Below are 11,400 nucleotides of genomic sequence, written 5' to 3' on the forward strand. Positions count from 1 at the left end.
ACCCGCCGCCCCCCTCCGGCGGTACCCGAGGACTGCTCCCGCCCCGGGCGGCGGCCACTTCCCATCGCCCAGATTGAGGAGGGCCGCGAGCCCCTCCCCCAACCACCCCCAGCCCGGACTTCACCCCGCCCCCACCTCTGGCTTCCTTAAACCTGGGGAGCTGAGTTTGGCGCCTCCTCCAGGAAGCCTTCCCGGACCACGGAAGTTACAAGCCCCTCCCCTGCGTTCCCACCGCCGGCCGGATCAGCCTGTGTGGAAGTGGCCCAAGGATTTCTACTGGCCCACGAGTCCATGCGCCTAAGGGTTCCAATCCCAAGGTCCCTTCCCCCCACCCCTCCCCCACGGTGCCCGGCACAGTAACCGCTCAAACATATGTTTTGAATGAATGACAGGAATTGGGGAACTGGATACGCCGCAAATCCTGTTAGCTGTGAACTCGCTAGCTTCTTTGGTAATTTAAAAAAATTGTTTACGTTTATTTATTTTGAGAGAGAGTACATGCACATACAAGAACAGAGGAGAGACGGATACTCAACTGACTGAACCACTCAGGCGGCAGGCCCCCTCCCGAGCCAGCTGGGATTTTGACAAGGACTGTGTTGAATCCGTAGGTCGATTTGAGTAGTATTTTGCCACCTCAACATGATGTCAGATGCTCAACATCACTAATCACCAGGGAAATGCAAATCAAAACCCCAATGAAAGGGGCACCTGGGGGGCTCAGTCAGTTGAGCCTCCAGCTTCAGCTCTGGTCATGATCTCCTGGTTCGTGGGTTGGAGCCCCGCATCGGGCTCTGTGCTGTCAGCTCAGAGCCTGGAGCCTGCTTCCGATTCTGTGTCTCCTCTCTCTGCCCCTTCCCTGCTCATGCTCTGTCTCTCTCTCTCTCAAAAATAAATAAACATTTGGGGCGCCTGGGTGGCGCAGTCGGTTAAGCGTCCGACTTCAGCTCAGGTCACGATCTCGCGGTCCGTGAGTTCGAGCCCCGCGTCGGGCTCTGGGCTGATGGCTCAGAGCCTGGAGCCTGCTTCCGATTCTGTGTCTCCCTCTCTCTCTGCCCACCCCCGTTCATGCTCTGTCTCTCTCTGTCTCAAAAATAAATAAAACGTTAAGAAAAAAAAAATTTAAAAAAAAATAAATAAATAAATAAATAAATAAATAAATAAACATTTAAAAAAATGAAAGGGGTGCCTGGGTGGCTCAGTCAGTTAAGCATCGGACTCTTGGTTTGGGGCTCAGGTCATGGATCTCATGGTTGTGGGTTCGAGCCCCCTGTTGGGCTCTGCACTGACAGTGAAGAGCCTGCTTGGGATTCTCTCTCTTCCTTTCTCTCTGCCCCTCCCCTGCTCACGTCTCTGCCTCTCTCAAAATAAATAATTTAAAACCTCAAAAACAGGGGCACCTGGGTGGCTCAGTCGGTTGAGCGTCCGACTTCGGCTCAGGTCATGATCTCACGTCCGTGAGTTCCAGCCCCAGGCCGAGCTCTGTGCTGACAGCTCGGAGCCTGGAGCCTGCTTCGGATTCTGTGTCTCCCTCTCTCTTTGCCCTTCCCCCACTCATGGTCTGTCTCTTTCTGTCAAAAGTAAATAAACATTTAAAAAAAACCTTAAAAACAACTTTTTTAGCTAAAAAAAAATACAATGATGTGTCAGATTCCAATGAAGTGTTACTAGGTATTACTCAGCCATAAACAGGAGCGAGATCTTGCCATTTATGACAAAATGGATGGACCTAGAGGATACTTTGCAAAGTGAAATAAGTCAGATAGAAAGAGAGAAATTGCAAACAATTTTCACTTACATGTAGAATCTAAAAAATAAAACAAATGAAAATAAAAAGAAGAAATAGATCCATAAATACAGAAAACAAACTGATATTCACCAGAGGGGACAAGGGTGGAGGGACAGGCAAATGGAAGGGGAATGGGAGGTACAGGCTTCCATTAGGGAATGAATAAGTCAAGGGGACAAAATGTACAGCATCGGGAATATAGTTAGTGGCATTTAAAAAAAAATTTTTTTTAACATTTATTTATTACTGAGAAACAGAGACAGAACATGAGCATGGGATAGGCAGAGGGAAACACAGAATCTGAAGCAGGCTCCAGGCTCTGAGCAGTCAGCACAGAGCCCGACGTGGGGCTCGAGCCCACAAACCACAAGAGCATGACCTGAGCCGAAGTTGGACGCTTAACCGGCTGAGCCACCCAGGCCCGCCCCCCCCCCCCCCCCATAGTCAGTGGTATTGAATAGTGTTGCATAGTGACAGATGGCAGCTACACTTGTTGTGAGCCCAGTATAATGTATGGACTTGTCCAATTGTTACGTGGTCCACCTAAAACTAATGCAACACTGTGTGTCCACTAAAATAAAATACACACACAATATTATGACTTCCAATCCATGAACATAGGATGTCTTTTCATGTCTTTCAACAACGTTTTACAGCTTTCAGTGTGCAAATCTTGTGTTTCTTTTGTTAAATTTATTGCTAAGTATTTTCTTCTTTCTGATGCTTTTCTAAATGGAGATATTTCTTTTTTAGATTGTTTTTTAACATTTGTTTATTTTTGAAAGACAGAGCGTGCGGGGCGCCTGGGTGGCACAGTCGGTTAAGCGTCCAACTTCAGCCAGGTCACGATCTCGCGGTCCAGGAGTTCGAGCCCCGCGTCGGGCTCTGGGCTGATGGCTCAGAGCCTGGAGCCAGTTTCCGATTCTGTGTCTCCCTCTCTCTCTGCCCCTCCCCCGTTCATGCTCTGTCTCTCTCTGTCCCAAAAATAAATAAAAAAAAAAAACGCTGAAAAAAAAAGAAAGACAGAGCGTGAGCAGGAGAGGGGCAGAGAGAGAGGGAGACACAGACTTGGAAGCAGGCTCCAGGCTCAGAGCCGTTAGCACAGAGCTCAACGCGGGGCTCGAACTCATGAACTGTGAGATCATGACCCAAGCCAAAGTAGGACGCTCAACCAACTGAGTCACCCAGGCGCCCCAGTGGAGCTGTTTCTTAATTTTATTTTTGGTTTGTTCATTGTTAATATATAGAAATACAATAAATTTTTGTATATTGATTTCATATCCTAAAACCTTGCTGAACTGGTTGTTCTAATAAGGGTGTGTGTGTGTGTGTGTGTGTGTGTTCTCCTTAGGGTTTTCTACATGCAAGATTACGTCATTTGCAAATAGAGATAATTTTTACTCCTTCCTGTCCAATCAGGATTTTTTAAAAATTTATTTATCTTGATTAACTGCACTGGCTCAAACCTCCAGTATAGTGTTGACTAGAAGTGGTGGAATGGGCTTCCTGTCTTCTTTTTAATTGTGCATTTAATCGTAGACCAAGTACCTTGAGTATGTTTGAGTTATAAAGGTATGTTAAGGAAAAGATGAAATACTTACAGATTAAATGGCACGATGAGGGGAAACAAAAGGAAAAACGAACTATTGGGACCTCATCAAGATAAAAAGCTTCTGCACAGCAAAGGAAATTATCAACAAAACTAAAAGGCAACCGATGGAATGGGAGAAGATATTTGCAAATGACACATCAGATAAAGGGTCAGGATCCAAAATCTATAAAGAACTTATTAAGCTCAACACCCAAAAAACAATCCAGTGAAGAAATGGGCCAAAGACACGAACAGACACTTTTCCAAAGAAGACATCCAGATGGCCAACAGACGCATGAAAAGATGCTCAACATCACTCATCATCAGGGAAATACCAATCCAAATCACAGAGAGATACCACCTCACACCTGTCAGGATGGCTAAAATGAACAACTCAAGAACCAACAGATGGGGGCGCCTCAGTGGCCCAGTTAAGCGTTCGACTTCAGCTCAGGTCACGATCTCACGGTCCATGAGTTCGAGCCCCGCGTCGGGCTCTGGGCTGATGGCTCAGAGCCTGGAGCCTGCTTCTGATTCTGTGTCTCCCTCTCTCTCTGACCCTCCCCCGTTCATGCTCTGTCTCTCTCTGTCTCAAAAATAAATAAACGTTAAAAAAAAAAAAAAGAACCAACCGATGACAGCAAGGATGCGGAGAAGGGGGAGCATTTTTGCCTTGTTGGTAGGAATACAAACTGGTGCAACGCTCCGGAGAACAGTATGGAGGTTCTGCCAAAAATTAAAACTAGAGGCACCTTATGACCCAGCATTGGCACAACTAAGTATTTATCCAAAGGACACAAAAATGCCAATTCGAAGGGGCACATGTACCCCATAATTTATAGCAGCACTATCAACAATAGCCAAATGATGGAAAGAGTCCAAATGTCCATCAACCGATGAATGGACAAAGAGGATGTAATATATATATGTATATTCACACACACACAAAAGAATATTACTCAGCGATCAAAAAGAATGAAGTCTTGACATCTGCAACAATGTGGATGGAACTAGAGGGTATCATGCTAAACGATATAAATCAGGCAGAGAAAGACAAATATCGTATCATTTCATTCATATGTAGAATTTCAGAAACAAAGACCGATAAACACGGGGAAGAGAAGGAAAAATAAGATAAAGAGAAAGAGGGAGGCAAACCATAAGAGGCTCTTAAATACAGAGAACGAACTGAGGGCTGCTGGTGGGGTGTTGGGTGAGGGGATGGGCTAAATGGGGGATGGGCATTAAGGAGGGCACTTGTTGGGATGAGCACTGGGTGTTATATGTAAGTGATGCATCATTAAATTCCATTCCTGAAGCCATTGTTACACTATATGTTAACTAACTAGAATTTAAATAAAAAGTAACAAAAATAAAGGATACGATGAAATTCAGGAATTGCTTCAGAAAGCCTGGGGGGGGGGTGGATGACGGAGGGTTCCTGCGGTGTGGATGGGCCCAAATGGCCATGATCCGTTGACTGGACAATGATAGGCACGTGAGCTTCCATACTATTCTATCTACTTGTACCTTTGAAAGTCACATATGTAGAGCCAAAAAGAAAGAACTAAGAAAATAAGGAGAAAAGAAGGGAAATAGAAATCCCACCGAGGAACCGGAGCCCTGGGCAAGAATGCCGGAGCACCCGCGGCCTCCACCATCCAGGTAGAAATACCTTCCCCAAGTGGGCCATATCGCATGCCCGGCCTCCCTGCCCCGTGGTACCACCTGGCCTGTAGGCTAAGACTGGTTGTATCCCTCAAGTCTCTTCTAACCTAGAGCTGTTTTAGTTTGTTTTAATGGCATGGATTTATGGAAGAGACCAGGCCAGATATCCTGCAGAATCTTCTGGTTTTGTCTGGCTGCTTTCTCAAAGTGTTGTTTAGCTTGTCCCTCTATCCCCCTCTCTCCTGTATTTCCTATTAACTAGTTACCAGGAGAGTCCCCATTTATTGGACAATTAGGCTATGTCCAATGTTTCCATACTGCAGTCTTGCAAAGAACATTCTTGGACATTTCCCCTTGTGCAGGTGGGTAAGACTTTCTCTAGCACTAGCCAAGAAGGGGAAGTAAGTTCTTCCTTAGAGACACCAAATTGCTCTCCAGCGTGATTATCCGTTCACACTCCCACCAGGGCTACACGTGAGTGCCCGTTTGCCAGACTCTAGCCAAAATTTGGTGATGTCTGACTTAAATTTCTGCCATTCTGATGGGTGTAAAATGTACCTCCTTGTATTCGGTTCCCCTTTTGTGATCACCAGAGACCTTCTCACATGTCTGCTGAACTTCCAGGCTAAGGAAGGGCATTGAGACAGAAGAATCCATAGGATGTAGGGGAGTTGCAAAATAGCGTGCTTTGCTATATCCACAATGAATGGAATTCAAATATTAAGTGTTTTATTGGTTTCATCGGTTCAACTATTTAAAATTTTTTTTTTTTTTTTTTTTTTTTTACTTTTGAGAGAGAGAGAGACAGACAGAGCATGAGCAGGGGAGGAGCAGAGAGAGTGGGAGACATAGAATCTGAAGCAGGTTCCAGGCTCTGAGCTGTCAGGCCAGAGCCCGATGCGGGGCTCAAACTCACAAGCCGTGAGATCATGACCCGAGCCGAAGTCGGATGCTTAACCGACTGAGCCACCCAGGCGCCCTGGTTCAACTATTTTAAAAAGCAGGTAGCTGAGGGGCACCTGGCTGGCTCAGTGAGAGAACATGCAATCTTGACCTTGGAGTTGGAAGTTCGAGCCCCACATTGGGTGTAGAGATTACATTTATTTATTTATGTATTTATTTATTTATTTAAACACATTTAAAAAAAAAATCTAAGTTTATTGATTTATTTTGGGAGAGACAGAGACAGTTGGGGATGGGGAGAGAGAGGAGAGAGAAAAATCCCAAGTAGGCCCTGCACTGTCACGTGGAGCCCAATGCGGGGCTCGAACTCGCCAACCGTGAGATCTTGACCTGAGCCCAAACCAAGAGTTGGATGCTTAACCAACTGAGCCACCCAGGGACCCAAGATAACTTTAAAAATAAAAATAAAACCTTAAAAAAAAAAGCAGATAGCTGATTTATCCTTTTTTTCTTTCTTCACTCTGATTTGTTCGTTATTTTTAAACCTGGAATTAAAAAAAAAACACACACGGTGTTGGTTTTTGGACTACATTTCAAGCCCTAGAACGTCACTGGTCAAGTGTTGAAGCCTTAAAGAACTTCCGTAAGAAGCTAACGTATGTTCCGAGCAGACAGATACACTTGGCAGACAATACGCTCAGCTTGCTGGCTTTGCAATAACATCATGGAATCTTTGTTCAGAGTTTGATGGTGCTATTAATATACCGTGACTCACTAAGAGCTCTGCCTCCTGGAATGTTCCTCCCGGGGAGGTGAAGCCATGTTCCTTCCTATAGAAGAATAATCTGTAATCACACTTTCAAAGGTTTGAGTAGATCTGGAAGGCTTGGAAAAGGGAACAAAAAGCCTCCCGAGTTGTACAGAATTAGTTACACAAATTGCCGTCGACACAGAAAGGGGGAAATAGCCGTTAAATCTACCGGTTATCCATTCACTCCACAAGTATGTATCAGGTGCGCCAGGCTGGCGGCGGGCACACGGGGCCCGTGCCTTCCTTCGTGGGCAGATGGGGCCGTGGAAAGGCGAGACCATCAACGAAGCCTTAAGGGACACTGGGGACAAACGCCGGAGAGAAAGGGAGAGCGTGGCAGGGGCTTTTGTGAAGGAGGCCACCTGCCTGGTGCAGAGGGGCACGAAGACCGTCCCGGGTGAAGGGGCGCGTGGAGGCCTCTAGAGGGGGCAGCCGGCAGTTTTGAGTTGCCCACCGCTGTTCTGGGGACAGTCCCACCACGGGAGGCCAGAGGCCTGTGTCCCAGCCTCCCTTGCCCCTGGGACAAGCCGCATAACGAGCCTCAGCCAGTCACACGCTTTGGATGGGCTCTTTGACCGGAGTGGCCGGGGTGGGAAGAAGCCGGGGTCTGTCAACAGTGTGTGTTAAAAAAATTTGCCATTTTGACCATTAAAAAAAAATGTTTTGGGGGCACCTGGGTGGTGCAGTCGGTTAAGCGTCCAACTTCAGCCAGGTCACGATCTCGCGGTCTGTGAGTTCGAGCCCCATGTCAGGCTCTGGGCTGATGGCTCAGAGCCTGGAGCCTGTTTCCGACTCTGTGTCTCCCTCTCTCTCTGCCCCTCCCCCGTTCATGCTCTGTCTCTCTCTGTCCCAAAAAATAAATAAAAAAAACGTTGAAAAAAAAAATTTAAAAAAATGTTTTTAATGTTTATTTATTGGAGACAGAGAGAGACAGAGCATGAGCGGGGGAGGAGCAGAGAGAGAAGCAGGCTCCAGGCTCTGAGCCGTCAGCACAGAACCTGATGCGGGGCTTGAACCCTCGAACCATGAGATCATGACCTGCGCTGAAGTCAAGAGCTGGACGTTTAACCAAGTAAGCCACCCAGGCGACCCCAAAATGACAGCTTTATTGAGATCCAATTCACATACTGTACAATTCATCCATTTGAAGCGTGTACTTCAGGGTCACCTGGGTGGCTTGGTCAGTTGAACGTCCAACTTCAGCTCAGGTCATGATCTCACGGTTTGTGAATTTGAGCCCCGCGTCAGACTCTCTGCTGTCACTTCAGAGCACGCTTCGGATCCTCTGTCCCCAGCTCCTCCCCAGTTCGTGCTCTCTCTCTCTCTCTCTCAAAAATAAACATTAAAAAAAAAAAGCGTATGCTTCAGTGATTTTTGAGTATAATCAGTTATTCAACCGTCACTGTAATCAATTAAAAAATTTTTTAACGTGTATTTATTATTGAGAGACAGACACAGAGCATGAGCAGGGGAGGGGCAGAGAGAGGGGGAGACTCAGAATCTGAAACAGGCTCCAGGCTCTGAGCTGTCAGCACAGAGCCCGACGCAGGGCTTGAACCCACGAACCGCGAGATCATGACCTGAACCGAAGTCGGTCGCCCAACCAACTGAGCCACCCAGGTGCCCCACTGAAATCAATTTTAGAACACTTGGAGCGCCTCAGAAAGAAACTCTCTAGTCCTCAGCGGTCATCCTCAGCCGCCCTCCCCTGCAGCCCCAGCCCATGCACCCATGCACCTTCTTTCTGCCCCCATGCATTTGCCTGTTCTGGAAATTTCGTGTCAGTGGGATCCTACAATAAACATGTGGCCTTTTGTGACTGGCTTCTTCCACTTAGCACGTTGTCAGCTTCCATCCATGTTGTGGTATGGATCAGCACTTCATACATACCTTTTTATGACAATAATACGATATCTGGAACGATTTTCCATTGTACGGATCACACTTGGTTTATCTGTTCCTGTGTCGATGGACATTTAGTTTGTTTCCACCTTTTAGCTGTTCTAAGGCTACGAAAACGTGCGTGGACATTTTCGTGAACATTTTCATTTCTCCTGGGGGGACACGCAGTGGGGAATCGTTGGATCCAACGGCAAGTCTCTGTTTAACTTCTCAAGGAAACTGCCAGACTGTTTTCCAGAGCAGCGCCGTTTCACATTCCCAGCGGCGGTGCAGGAGGGTCCCGATTTCTCCACATCGTCACCAACATTTGTTACTCTCTCTTTCTCTGCTTGTGCACGTGTCTAAGAAACCCCCAAATCCGGGGCGCCTGGGTGGCTCAGTCAGCGAGGCATCCAACTCGATTTCAGCTCAGGTCACGATCTCACGATCGGTGGGACTGAGCCCCTCATCGGGCTCTGCGCTGACAGCATGGAGCCTGCTTGGGATTCTCTCTCCCTCTCTCTGCCCCTCCCCTGCTCATGCTCGCTCTCTCTCTCAAAATAAATAAACATGAAAAAAAAGGAAATCCCAGAATAAAAAGAAAAAATAGAAGAAATTGGAAACTGAGCGTGTGCGTGTAAACTGAAGTGCTCTGGCTGGTTTATTAGCAAACACTTGACTGCCACACGCTGTCGTGCGTATTTGGGGCAGATAGTGAACAAAACAGAGAAAGGTGGCTAATTCAAACTCAGGACAGCTTGAGCTGGCTCTCGCTGAACTGCCATCTTTGGAGGACTTGCCTCCCTGTCCTCGGTCCTCAGAGACGACCGAGTGGCAGTCGGCGTGCTCTCACTCTCGTGCTGTCCCCCCAGGTGGCCCCGCGCGCCTGCCCCCTGGCACCTCTTCCCCCGCGGGTGGGACGGGGTGGGCTTGCATGGAGTAAGGGGCCACTGGGATGAAGACCAGGCAACCACAAGGGACAAGATGGCGTAACTGCCTTACCACTTCCTGGTATTCAGGCCATTCCTCCAGGGGTGGGCCCAGGCCCCGCTATTTTGAAGAGGCCGCCCACGGGCTACTGCCTTCCCACCAGGTCAGCTGTCAGCCAGAGTCTCCATCTGATCCCGGTCTGAGGCCGTGGCTAATGGCTGGTGTCCAAGGCCCACAGTCACTCACTTTTTCACCCTCCAGCTTCCTTGTCTCTAGGACCGTGTGTGTGAGTCCCTTCCCCAGACCAAGTGTCCAGCTTTATGTCAGCGGTCAACCTCTTCTAGAAGCTTCTGCAGGACCGCTCCCACCACAGAGCCCCTCCTTGCTGTGCTGGTACCTCAGCTGGAGACGCCGTGGCCTTCACGGTGGCCGCCATAGGTCAGCTGGCCTTCTGCAAGGACGCCCTTTTCGTGTGTGGCCCACCGAGCCATGCTGGGCTAGTTCTTAGTGGGGACTCAATACAAACTTGATGAACGTGTGCCTGCTAGGAATTCCTAACAGCTGAGAAGACGGAGAGAGAATGAGGGCAAAGCAGTGGAAGAAAACTTCCCGCAGGGCATGAGGCTTCGGTCAGGCTGGGGCTCGATTACAGCCCCCAGCAGCGTGGGGCAGAAGGGAGCCTGAGCGAGGCGACCTCGTAGGACTGGCAGGAAAGGCCCTGAGAGTCCTTTCCAGTACAAGCCGTGTCACTGAGCACTTGTTCACCAGGCACCTGTTGAGCCCACTACCTAGAAAGTGCCAGGGGTTTCTTTCAGGCAGTTTTTTCTTTTTTTAAATGTGTATTTACTTTTGAGAGACAGAACGTGAGCTGGAGGGGGGCAGAGAGAGAGGGCGACAGATTCCAAAGCAGGCTTTAGGCTCTGAGCTGTCAGCACAGAGCCCCACGCAGGGCTCGAACCCACCAACCGTGACAACATGACCTGAGCCGAAGTCAGAAGCTTAACCTACTGAGCCACCCAGGCGCCCCCAGGCATTATTATTTCTAATTTACAAATGAGTTCAGAGGTGTGGGAGGCCCAGTGACTTGCTTAAGGTCACTTTTGAACACCATGAGACTGCCTTCCATACTTGTTTTCATTTGCTATTTAAATAAAAGACACCGTTAAAATTCACCCATTTTCAACTCAATGGATTAAAAAAATTTTTTTTTAAGTTTATTTTTGAGAGAGACAGAGCACAAGCAGGGGAGGGACAGAGAGGGAGACACAGAATCTGAAGCAGGCTCCAGGCTCTGAGCGGTCAGCACAGAGCCCAACGCGGGGCTCAAACCCACGGACCGTGAGATCATGACCTGAGGGGAAGTTGGATGCTTAACTGAGCCACCCAGGCGCCCCTCAGGTCGGTGGATTTTAATATAGTCATGCAGTCATCACCTCATCAGGTTTCTGGACTTCCAGCGCTCCCCCAAAGTCCCCTCTTGTCCCTCTGTAGTCAACCCCCACCAGGACTTCTGGCCCTAAGCACCCTGCTGACCCACCTCCTGCCTTTTCTAGAACTTTGTGAAAAAGAATCAGACCATGTAGTTTTGTCTGGCTTCTTTCACGTAGGACACTTCTAGCAAGGCACCCCATCCTACTATTGTTTTCCAATGCCGAACGTTCCCTCTCTCCGCTCCGCAGTGTTTGGTGGGCAAGTCTTGCAAAACCTTTGTAAAATTTGTTTAGCTTGTTACCGAGTCTTTCAAGAGTTAACAACAGCTTGACGCTAAGTTCAACGGATTTCTGTGTGTTGATCGCCTATCTTAGGGTTTTGCTTAAATTCACATAT

The sequence above is a fragment of the Prionailurus bengalensis genome, chromosome B3, assembly GCF_016509475.1.
Source record: "Prionailurus bengalensis isolate Pbe53 chromosome B3, Fcat_Pben_1.1_paternal_pri, whole genome shotgun sequence".
Lineage (NCBI taxonomy): Eukaryota > Metazoa > Chordata > Mammalia > Carnivora > Felidae > Prionailurus > Prionailurus bengalensis.